Raw genomic sequence first — 13,032 nt, 5'->3', positions numbered from 1 at the left:
GGCCATCATCAAAATATCTACAAATAATAAATGCTGGAGAGGGTGTGGAGAAAAGGGAACCCTCTTGCACTGTTTGTGGGAATGTAAATTGATACAGCCACTATGGAGAACAGTATGGAGGTTCCTTAAAAAACTAAAAATAGGACTACCATATGACCCAGCAATCCCACTACTCGGCATCTACCCTGAGAAAACCATAATTCAAAAAGAGTCATGTACCACAGTGTTCACTGCAGCTCTATTTACGATAGCCAGGACATGGAAGCAACCTAAATGTCCATCAACAGATGAATGCATAAAGAAGATGTGGCACGTATATACAATGGAATATTACTCAGACAGAAAAAGAAACGAAATTGAGTTATTGTAAGAGGTGGATGGACCTAGAGTCTGTCATACAGAGTGAAGTAAGTCAGAAAGAGAAAAACAAATACCGTATGCTAACACACATATATGGAATTGAAAAAAAAAAAACAAAAAAACCCCAGTGGTTCTGAAGAACCTAGGGGCAGGACAGGAATAAAGACGCAGACATAGAGAATGGACTTGAGGACATGGGGCGGGGGAAGGGTAAGCTGGGAAGAAGTGAGAGAGTAGCATTTACATATATGCACTATCAAATGCAAAATAGATAGCTAGTGGGAAACAGCCATATAGCCCAGGGAGATCAGCTTGGTGCTTTGTGCCCACCTAGATGGGTGGGATAGGGAGGGTGAGAGGGAGATGAACGAGGGAGGGGATATGGGGATATATGTATACATATAGCTGATTCATTTTGTTATACAGCAGATGCTAACACAACATTGTAAAGCAATTATACTCCAATATAGATGTTAAAAAAAAAGAATTACCATATGACCCGACAATCCCACTACTGGGCATATAACCAGAGAAAACCATAATTCAAGAAGACACATGCAGCTCAATGTTCACTGCAGCACTGTTTACAATAGCCAGGATATGGAAGCAACCTAAATGCCCATCGACAGACAAATGGATAAAGAAGATGTGGTACATATATAAAATGGAGTATTATTCAGCCATAAAAAGGAACGCAATTGGGTCATTTGTAGAGACGTGGATGGACCTAGAGACTGACATATAGAGTGAAGTAAGTCAGAACGAGAAAAGCAAATATTATCGCATATATGTGGAATCCAGAAAAATGGTATAGGTGAACTGGTTTGCAAGGCAGAAATAGATACAGATGTAGAGAACAAACGTATGGACACCAAGGGGCAAAAGCGGGGAGAGGGGGCAGTGGTGGTGGGATGAACTGGGAGATTGGCATTGACATGTATACACTAATATGTATAAAATAGGTAATTAATAAGAACCTGCTGTACAAAAGTAAATAAATAAAATTAAATTAATAAAAAAGAATAGCTTGTATGTTATGCATATTTTAGAACAATAAAAAAATAACTTTACCATTAAAAAAATAATAATCCGTCCAGAATGACAGAGCCCTGAAAGCTAATCCTAACTTGCTTTCCTTCTGACTGTGCTATACACTTGTAATTACACATGCTGTTTGAGGCACTTGTACCATTTTGCACAGTTTCATTCCCAGATTCAAACCTATTCCATCCTGAGAACAAAAGCTGGCAAGAGGCACTCAAGTGATGAGTGAACAAAATGCAACAGAAAAGCAACAAACTGACATGGAAATGTCATGTGAGTTGCTGAATGGCACGCAGCTCTAAAGTTTACCAAAATATTTTGAAATACTTTGCCAATGAGCATATAATTGACTGAAAGACTTGCCAGCACTGTTCGAGAAATGTCTAACATACCATATAATAAAGAAAACCATTTACAAAAAAAAGTTGTATGTTAAATTTTCAGAGAGCTTTCAAAACCAGTGTGCTTCCCCTCCCATTTTTGGCCAAGGAAATAACTGTGATATTATCAGCTTTCATATTTTGATGTTCATACTTTCCTCACTGCCTATCACTTGCATTTTTGCATGGCAGTCAAATAAATCAGTCAATGAACCTAAGCACCTAAGAACCTAAGAAGTACAAATTTCCTGGCTCAAATTGCTATTAGTAAGATTCTGACTCATGAGGTCAGAATCTACCCTCTTATGTGAGCATCATATTCTTCCATTCACCCATCCACCCATCCATACATCCATCTAGTCATCCATCCATCTATCCATTTTTCTAACAAATATTAGTCAAGTATCTAAGATGTCTCAAGCATTGTGCTGGGTGCCAGAGATATAACGATGAAAAAGACAGAGCTCCTGCCATTATGGAATTTACAGTATAGCTTGCAAGACTCACAGTAAAAGGAATAATAATTATAATTTGTGCTAAGTCCTAGGATAAAGAAAGAAGAGCAGGCTAGATAGGACATAGAGAGAAAGGTCATAAAGGATTCCTAAAGAAATAGCATTTATCCTGAGGCCTTAAGAATAAGTAGTACTAGGTCTGAAAAAAATGAAGGGACTTAGGGGCCAGACAGAACAGCACAATGGAGGGTGTGAAGCATTAAAAAAAAAAAAAAACCCTCAAAGAAGGAAGGGCTGGTGTGTAGAGAGCAAGCAGAGAGGTGGCAAGAAATAAGACTAGAGAGACGGGCACAGTTTGGGACTATTCCTGTTTTTGCCCTTCTCCAATTATTTATTGTTTTAATCAACACTGGACAGGGTAAGTCTAAAGATACTTCAGGGTAACCCTGAAGTAATAATAAACAAGAAAAGCATTATTCCATTATTCTTAACACAAACCTTACCGTGCAACCCAGTGAACTGTCTATAACTAAATATGAGCAACTATCCATCTACTCACTCAGGAAATTTGGGGGAGCTTTTAAATGACAGGTCGAGTATCATGACCACATCTCCAAGTGTGATTTATGTTTCCTTTGTGAGACTTATTATAATGAGAAAAAAGTAACACAAAAGTAATGAATACATTTAAAATCAATATATAAAAAAGGAGAAAAATCACAAGTACTCCTTCAAGTAAACTTCAACAAGTAAAAGTTCAACTTCAAGTAAACGTTCTCCCTTAGCTGTTGATCACATAGTTTGCAAAACAATAGTTTTCAAGGAAAAATAAGGATCTCAACACTACTATTTTGCATTAATTTATTATATAAACAATTGTTTTCCTAGAATACATCAGAATCTTTAACCATGAAATGCATATATTAATGCAATGCCTGTTTACATACAGACACATTTATGTACACATTTGTATGTGCATATATTTCTCTCTTAGCAGGCAGGAGAGGAGCAGTAATAATTAGCTTTTATTCTTATATGTTAAATAGAGCAAAAATATCTATTTCATATTCACCTCTAAAGACAAAGAGGTAATTTTGGATTTCAGCTCTTTTTCTTGTTGGATTCTATTAAAATTAAAGTGGAATAAAATAAAATTCAGACCAGCTTTATATGGCCTAAATTTCCAATTGAGTTTTTTATTTTTATTTTTTTAGTCCTAACTAGTTAGTTGCATCACAGTAAGTCCCTATGGGTAGCTGCTAAATTCCTACACCAGAAGCAACTATATTTCAGGAACATGTTTATATCTAATACCAAATATGTTTTTATCTTAATAAATTAAAAAATATCTCTCCTATTCTTTCATTTTTTCCTAAATTCTCTCTTCTCCCTTCACTTTGGCATGTGGACTTGTGGCTACAGCCAAACACGTTGGTTGAGAGGGAGTATTAACTTCAATAGCTGGGAGGGAACAGTGAACAGTATCTGCCAGCCAACTCTCCTCTGTGTTCTCCCCACCCAAGTTCTGGGTTCTGGCCCCATGCAATTCAAACAGCCTGTTCTAATTAACCCTTCCACATTCGGTTGTCTAAAATGATATGCTGAAATCTAGGGTATCAAATGGTAGGCCTACTTTGGCTTAATCTGTAGAACTTTCTTATAACCAGAGCTGTCTAATAATGGGACTGTTTACCTTATAAAGTAGTAACTCCCTTTATCTATGTCTGCTGAGCGCTGGAATATTAGCTGGATAATCATACAACAGAAAATACAGGTGGATTCCACAGAAAAACATGCCCAGAGGTCCAGAATCCATTACCCTCACCCTCCCCAATCCTAAAATAACCTTGTCATCAGGGCTGAGGCTTCCTGCCTGCCCAGCTGTGGGCTGAGGCCCCCTCCCTTTCAGTAACGGGACCACTTCACAATGGTCATCGGTTCGCTGGTGCCTTTCAGATACGCGTCTCGTTTCATTTTCATAGCAGAGCCATGCCAGTATTCACAGACAAATTCACGGATGCTCACAGCTTTAATCCACATGTCCAAGGTCACACAACCAGGAATTGGCAGAGCTGGGACCAGAACACAGGTCTTCTGAGTCCCCACAGGTCACTTGCTCTAAAAGGGAAAAGGCTTAGGCAATGTCTCAAAAAGATTCTGGGGCTGTGTGCATGAAAATCACTGATCACTGCGGGTGATTTTTTAAATGCATGCTTCTGGATCCCAGCCAAGAGCCAGGAATTAGATTCTCTGGAGGGTGGGGCCAAGAGTCTGCGTTTTAACAAGCTCCCTGGGTAATTCTTACTTGCAGTAGAGTTGGTGGACTGCTGCTCTAAGTCTTTCCTTCCATCTCTAGGAACACTTCTGGGAATTTTTTATTCATCATTTGAGCGTCTTATATGAACAAGTCACTGCCCTGACCCTCCCAGTCTCACATATTTTACTTAACAAATACTTACATAGTATTGATATTTACTACATGCTAGGCCCTGTTACTTGATTAAATTCTCACCACAGCCTCACGCAGGAGATGATATTATCATAATACTCGTGTTATAGATGAGGAAACACATGCACAGAGAGGCTAAAGGGACTGGCCTCAAATCACACTCAAGGCGTGAGTCCAGGCTGTCTGGCTTGAGTCCGTGTGTCGACCGTTGCACTAGGCTAGACCTGCAGCTTCAAAACCAAGATTTGAGATCGCCCTGACAGTGCTGCGGGAGCACTGCTCACAGCATCTTCGATTTGAGCTTAATGGGTTAATCAGCTTAGGGTTGCTCCAGGACGTCCCCCTACTCCATGCCCCATGCCTCCACGTGTTCGGTTCGCTCCGCCAGCATGCCCGGTACGCCCCCAGCCCCCTCTTCACACAGCTAATGCCTTCTCATCCGACAAAACCTGGACACCATCCCTGGATGTCCAGGATGAGTGACAGTCCCCTCTGCTTCCCTTCCAGGGCCCAGAGCACACCGGCCTCACGGCACTGACTGCACTGAGCGACACCCACAGATCTACTCCCATCTTCCATCGGAGACTCTAAACCCCCTCGGGGTGGACATTAAGCCTTATTTATTTTCTGCCCCAGGTGTCTGGTGGTGAGTAGGAGCTCCAGAGATGCTTGTGGCATAGAAGAGTGGTTGTATGCAAAGTAAGGAATGGTTATTTGCTTTATGATTAGAATTTACCAAAGGTTTCTAAACCCCTGTGCTCGTTTACATACCAGTAATTTCTGGACAGCAAGCCTGGAGAACAGAAAGTTAAAGCCACTGCCAACTGGAGATCAATCCAAATTTCCGATAAAATAATCTCTGAAATTATCATTTAAGTCAGTGCGAAATCTTCTATGGGCCTATGAAAGCGCGAATTAAACAGTGGTTTTCAGGGACACGCCTGTACACGTTAGCGCACGCTGGCTTCGGTGCTGTAAATGTGTAAGCAGATGGGGGAAGTGAAGCTTGGCTTGTGAATTTGGTCCTTTCCTCTCCAGCTGGAAGAAGCAAGAAATTCTGAGAGCTCTCTGCTCTCCCGGCTACTGAAGGATCAAGTTTCCCAGCTCGGCAATGACCACTGAAGCCATCTGGGGAAAACAAAATTCTTTCGCACAAGAAGAACATACGGAACAATGGGGAGGGACTGGTTCTTTGGCTCCTGCTTCTAGAAAAGTCTAGTTGGTGTTCTGTCTAACTTGTCTCTCAGTGGCCTAGTACATCAAACAGGATAGTTGCAAAACGTTCTACAGTCTTGGGGTCAGAATAGCCTACATGCCTAGAAAGCCACCCAAGTTGTAATTAAATTCCTCAAACAAGCAAAGTGGCCCCAAACACAGAATATTAACTTCCCCATCTTACACGGTTTACTAAATTCTTGAGATTGCATACATGCTAAACAGGCTCAATGACATTTTTCTTCCTTTAAAAGAGATTTAGTCTTTTCCCTCACATCAAAGAAACTATATCAAAGAAATACAAAATGGAATTTGTGATTAGTAGAAACAGACCGTATTAATAGTTCCTTCTAAACAATACCCTAAGACGAAAACAGGCTAAAGCCATTATGCTAATTCAGTGATGGAGAGCTCAGATTGCCACACGAATAAACAATGTGTTTCAGATAAAACAGACTATACGCTGTACCTCACGATTATATTTTATGGCAGAAAACATATTTATGAAGCTTTTAGCCTGGTAATTTAAGGGAAATGCCCTCAAGTCTTCAAGTCCCTACAAGTTTCATGTGAAACATACAGTTCTATGAATCCTATTACTTTAGGAAATAGAGCCCAGTCAATGTCTCTGAACAAAAAATTCAGGAGTTAGTGCCCTCTGCCTTGGTTGTAGGCCCGACAGGCCCTAGTGTGGGCCAATTATCTCTGCTCTGCCCTATGGTCAAAGAATGCACTATTATTTTCCTTCGAAATGGAGCCTATGAGACAAGTCAGGGAGCCCTGATGGCTGATCTAAGAGAGCAGCCCCCAAACAAAACCAATCTAAAGAATGCATTCCTCACTAGGAAGAACTCCTCAACCATATCAATAAGGTTTCCTCTCCTTTAAATGCCCTGCCTGCCTCCTTGCCTTTCAGATACGCGTCTCGTTTCATTTTCATAGCAGAGCCATGCCAGTATTCACAGACAAATTCACGGATGCTCACAGCTTTAATCCACATGTCCAAGGTCACACAACCAGGAATTGGCAGAGCTGGGACCAGAACACAGGTCTTCTGAGTCCCCACAGGTCACTTGCTCTAAAAGGGAAAAGGCTTAGGCAATGTCTCAAAAAGATTCTGGGGCTGTGTGCATGAAAATCACTGATCACTGCGGGTGATTTTTTAAATGCATGCTTCTGGATCCCAGCCAAGAGCCAGGAATTAGATTCTCTGGAGGGTGGGGCCAAGAGTCTGCGTTTTAACAAGCTCCCTGGGTAATTCTTACTTGCAGTAGAGTTGGTGGACTGCTGCTCTAAGTCTTTCCTTCCATCTCTAGGAACACTTCTGGGAATTTTTTATTCATCATTTGAGCGTCTTATATGAACAAGTCACTGCCCTGACCCTCCCAGTCTCACATATTTTACTTAACAAATACTTACATAGTATTGATATTTACTACATGCTAGGCCCTGTTACTTGATTAAATTCTCACCACAGCCTCACGCAGGAGATGATATTATCATAATACTCGTGTTATAGATGAGGAAACACATGCACAGAGAGGCTAAAGGGACTGGCCTCAAATCACACTCAAGGCGTGAGTCCAGGCTGTCTGGCTTGAGTCCGTGTGTCGACCGTTGCACTAGGCTAGACCTGCAGCTTCAAAACCAAGATTTGAGATCGCCCTGACAGTGCTGCGGGGGCACTGCTCACAGCATCTTCGATTTGAGCTTAATTTGCTCCAGGACGTCCCCCTACTCCATGCCCCATGCCTCCACGTGTTCGGTTCGCTCCGCCAGCATGCCCGGTACGCCCCCAGCCCCCTCTTCACACAGCTAATGCCTTCTCATCCGACAAAACCTGGACACCATCCCTGGATGTCCAGGATGAGTGACAGTCCCCTCTGCTTCCCTTCCAGGGCCCAGAGCACACCGGCCTCACGGCACTGACTGCACTGAGCGACACCCACAGATCTACTCCCATCTTCCATCGGAGACTCTAAACCCCCTCGGGGTGGACATTAAGCCTTATTTATTTTCTGCCCCAGGTGTCTGGTGGTGAGTAGGAGCTCCAGAGATGCTTGTGGCATAGAAGAGTGGTTGTATGCAAAGTAAGGAATGGTTATTTGCTTTATGATTAGAATTTACCAAAGGTTTCTAAACCCCTGTGCTCGTTTACATACCAGTAATTTCTGGACAGCAAGCCTGGAGAACAGAAAGTTAAAGCCACTGCCAACTGGAGATCAATCCAAATTTCCGATAAAATAATCTCTGAAATTATCATTTAAGTCAGTGCGAAATCTTCTATGGGCCTATGAAAGCGCGAATTAAACAGTGGTTTTCAGGGACACGCCTGTACACGTTAGCGCACGCTGGCTTCGGTGCTGTAAATGTGTAAGCAGATGGGGGAAGTGAAGCTTGGCTTGTGAATTTGGTCCTTTCCTCTCCAGCTGGAAGAAGCAAGAAATTCTGAGAGCTCTCTGCTCTCCCGGCTACTGAAGGATCAAGTTTCCCAGCTCGGCAATGACCACTGAAGCCATCTGGGGAAAACAAAATTCTTTCGCACAAGAAGAACATACGGAACAATGGGGAGGGACTGGTTCTTTGGCTCCTGCTTCTAGAAAAGTCTAGTTGGTGTTCTGTCTAACTTGTCTCTCAGTGGCCTAGTACATCAAACAGGATAGTTGCAAAACGTTCTACAGTCTTGGGGTCAGAATAGCCTACATGCCTAGAAAGCCACCCAAGTTGTAATTAAATTCCTCAAACAAGCAAAGTGGCCCCAAACACAGAATATTAACTTCCCCATCTTACACGGTTTACTAAATTCTTGAGATTGCATACATGCTAAACAGGCTCAATGACATTTTTCTTCCTTTAAAAGAGATTTAGTCTTTTCCCTCACATCAAAGAAACTATATCAAAGAAATACAAAATGGAATTTGTGATTAGTAGAAACAGACCGTATTAATAGTTCCTTCTAAACAATACCCTAAGACGAAAACAGGCTAAAGCCATTATGCTAATTCAGTGATGGAGAGCTCAGATTGCCACACGAATAAACAATGTGTTTCAGATAAAACAGACTATACGCTGTACCTCACGATTATATTTTATGGCAGAAAACATATTTATGAAGCTTTTAGCCTGGTAATTTAAGGGAAATGCCCTCAAGTCTTCAAGTCCCTACAAGTTTCATGTGAAACATACAGTTCTATGAATCCTATTACTTTAGGAAATAGAGCCCAGTCAATGTCTCTGAACAAAAAATTCAGGAGTTAGTGCCCTCTGCCTTGGTTGTAGGCCCGACAGGCCCTAGTGTGGGCCAATTATCTCTGCTCTGCCCTATGGTCAAAGAATGCACTATTATTTTCCTTCGAAATGGAGCCTATGAGACAAGTCAGGGAGCCCTGATGGCTGATCTAAGAGAGCAGCCCCCAAACAAAACCAATCTAAAGAATGCATTCCTCACTAGGAAGAACTCCTCAACCATATCAATAAGGTTTCCTCTCCTTTAAATGCCCTGCCTCCTTCTTTCAGTTCATTCTCAGGAGGTGAGTTGTGAGAACTGATCCAAGCCAGTTTGATCATTCATGGATATTAGATTTCTTTTGATAGGTGAGACTGTCTCCTCTCCCACAGCCTGACTACAAAACTGGGCCACATATGCAGACATCTATCAGCAAGCAGGCACAACAACAGGTACGTAAGTCAGTTCCATGAGAACTCCCTCTTTCTGTTCTTTGTGGTGTTCCAACATCATTTTGGATCAAAAGTTCAGTGCGGGCAGATATCATGATATTCTGATACAACATTCAGCTAACTCTTTTAGTTAGTTAAGGACAGTTTTTCATACAAGACGGTGCTGAACTATAAACCTATGGTCATGTTCAACAGGTGACTGGCTTTCCCATATTTGGTTCACTAGATTCTAACATCTTGTTCATCCACAAATCTTGAACCCTTTAATTTCACCACTGGGGGAGAAATTCTAAATCCTCCTTGTTGATCAGATACAAAGATCACTGAAACATTTATCGTAACCATCACATGAATCTTTCAAATGCTAGCAAAATGCCCTGAACTGAATATTCTCAATTAGGAACTTCGCATTAGTTTTCCATCATTGAGATGTAAATTAATTCACACACAACACACACGCACACACACACCATTGCGTCTACACTGAAGAATTTAAAAGTAAATTGTAGAAAACATGACCAAGTAGAATATCCAGTCACTTTAACATTCTTTCATTAAATTTAAGATTGAAATTAGTAATTCTAGGCAATACATGACAAAACTCTCTCTCCTACCCAAGTCGGAAATTCTTGCCAAATCTTACTTCGTTTTCACAGTATATGAAAGACTTGGGGGCCTAAAGAGAGCATGGGTGGAGAATATGAAAAGCCTGGGTGCTAGTTCTAAGTATGCAAATAACCATGTAGTGCCTTTTGGTTAGGAATCTTTGTGCAAAAGTTTCCTCAAGAGGTACTGTCAGAGCAACTGAGATGCATATTAATTCATATCAAATTGCAACAGATTCAACTCAATTCAATTACATTACTGAACACGTGTGTGTTTCCCCCCGTCTTACCATCCACCGTATATACCACCTCTGACCCCACAGCCTGCAGCACTGCACTAATCACATGCTGGTTTGGGAAACAAAACAAAAACAAAAAGACAACAACAAAAAAAACTTATCTGCCTACTAATACGGAATATATTCTCTGGCCTAAGAACAAAACTTCAACCTACCTCTCAGCCTACTTGGCCACCCCTTTGACCATTTCTTCCCATTTCCTGTCTCTGTGCTTCAGCTCAAACTGTTCCCAGCACCTGAAATGACTTTCCCCACACCCTCCAGGATCTCCCTTTAACTAGTTCTGAGATTGTGATGAGTTCATCTCAGCTTGCCCAGAGCACCTGGCAGAAAGCCTATACTGAGCACTTGGTTGGCAGCCAGACAAACTGGGCCTGGGAGAGTGAAGACCAGGACACCCCAGACCACAGAGCAGATCCCAGGAGCAGGCCATGGGGGGAGAAGGGAGTTTGTTAGCAGGAGGAGACAGAACCAAACACAGAATGTGCTCAGAACTCTTCATCCCATGTGATCTTCTCTGACCTGTGCCATAACCAACTCTCTCAACAGTCCCAAATTCATACTCAATGCCCTTGTCTCTGCTCCCTTGTCCTTGACTTAGACTAAGGAAATGGATCCAGACTTCCAGTGGGTTCAGTGTCCCTGCTAGACCCCCTCTGTTACATATAACATCTCCATCCCTGAACATTTACACCACTTTCTAAGTGTCCACGTATGTGTCTGCTTCCCCACTGGGCTATGAGCTTCCTGAATGAGCCTTGGCCTCATTCATCTTAGTGTTCCCAGAGCCCAGCAGAGCACTTGGCCCATAGTAAATGCTTTTAAAAATGTTCATCAAGTAATTGAATAAATAAATGAACTCTAGTTTAGAAATGTGACAGTGCCTACTGATGAACTGCTCTGCTGGCTCGGTGATCAGGTTTCATCACAATGACCCTGGGCCATGCCCATCCTTTTGCTAACTCTCCCATAGGAGGTCAGAAGCAAGTCCTAGAGTGCCTTCCCCAGCAACCCTTGTTGGGATGTACTCCACTGGTATTGCCCCTGGTTGTTCCCTATATTCCCTTAAGGATAATAGTCACCCTGCATACATAACTACCTTGATGTTCTCTTTATCTTACTAATAAGTCCTCCTAAGTACACAGCAAGTTTTTTTTTTTTTTTTTTAATTTCAGAACTATATTTTATTTAAATTCTTAAAAACTCTCTAAAGTCACTGCTATGGTGTATGTTCCTTCAAATTCATATGTTGAAACCGAATATCCAATGCAATGGTATTAAAAGGAGGGGGCCTTTGGGGAGTGATTAGGTCATGAAGGTAAAGCCCTCATGGGTAGGATTAGTGTCCTCGTAAAAGAGGCATGAGAAAGATCCATTGCCTCTTCTGCCCTGTGAGGTTACAGTGAAAAGACACCAGGAAATGGGCCCTCACTGGAAACGGAATCTGCTGGCACCTTGATCTTGACTTTTGCAGCCTCCAGAACCTTAAGAAATAAATTTCTGTAGTTTATAAGCCACCAACTTATGGTATTTTTGTTACAGCAGCCTGATTAGACTAAGATAATTGCTAATAAATACTGACTCATCTCCTGCTACATGCAAGAAAGTAGGCTAGCTGGGTGGGGTCCAGAAAATGATAAGACGTCTCTTTTCTCACAAGTGTTTTTATCTAGATGGGGAGACACGGTATGTACCCACGAAGAAAACCACCATCAAATGAGCTACACAGGTGTGGGACTAGAGGGCTTTGCTGCAGTGGCCGTCAGCCAGATGGAGTAGAGAGCGTTTGAAGAGAAGGTGGAACTGTGATGGAAGCATAATGTAAGCACTTAAGGGTCAAGGAAGTAACGACAAGCAGGTCCAGGTCCCAGGATGCTTTGCAACAACCCTGGCAGTGGGCAGGAAGAGACTTCAATGGAAAACCAGGAAGGAGGCAGGCTCTGGGTGAGGAACCACATAATCATGGCAGTAGGCTCATCCTGGGCCCCAACCGTCACCTGCAGTGACCATCACTCTTTAAAAGCAATCCTTTCATGAACTCTCTCTTCCTCGTTAGACATCAGGATTAAAAAAAATAAAATTTACTAAACTAAGACAGCTAATAAATAATTGAAGCTGCTGAAAACTTTTCAGTGTGGCATATTTGTACTGGATTTAAAAAAAAGAAAAAAAGTGACGTGGCAAAAGCAGGGTTGCTAAAATCACCACAGATGAGCACCAAATGGCCAATGGCTTTAGCAAACACCTCAGAAGATGTGTAATGAAAATGGGCCACATTAAGACGTGAAGGGCACAACTCTAAAACATGGCAGAGCTTCACGTCTCTGCAAAGTTAATCTCTAACTGCGTTTAACTCCATAAACCCAACAGCCCCATTCTTTAGAAGTTTAGTTTTAAAGATCTAGCATAATAATTCTAGACTACTATATCCCTTTCCATAGGCACATTGTGAGACATTAGCAAAGTGCTATAAACTTTAATCAAAATGAGACTAAAGTGACTTTCTCCAGTGTAGAAAACTACACTTTTTCTTTTTTTCATTATCTG

The 13,032-nt window shown here is 41.8% G+C and overlaps 1 protein-coding gene and 1 long non-coding RNA gene across 20 annotated transcripts in view; one reads left to right on the top strand and one right to left on the bottom strand.

The window, feature by feature from the left end:
• ENOX1 (ecto-NOX disulfide-thiol exchanger 1) overlaps positions 1-13,032 on the bottom strand; it is a 657,005-nt gene that overhangs the window by 349,574 nt on the left and 294,399 nt on the right. The window lies entirely within an intron of this gene.
• Positions 7,907-12,230, top strand: LOC114487520 (uncharacterized). The gene is made up of 3 exons (XR_003682684.2): positions 7,907-7,993; positions 9,498-9,581; positions 12,146-12,230. It is a non-coding gene; the product is annotated as an uncharacterized lncRNA (long non-coding RNA).

Source organism: Physeter macrocephalus, chromosome 13, assembly GCF_002837175.3.
Source record: "Physeter macrocephalus isolate SW-GA chromosome 13, ASM283717v5, whole genome shotgun sequence".
NCBI lineage: Eukaryota > Metazoa > Chordata > Mammalia > Artiodactyla > Physeteridae > Physeter > Physeter macrocephalus.
Note: the sequence above shows the minus strand (reverse complement) of the source record. Positions and strands in the feature narration are given on the sequence as shown.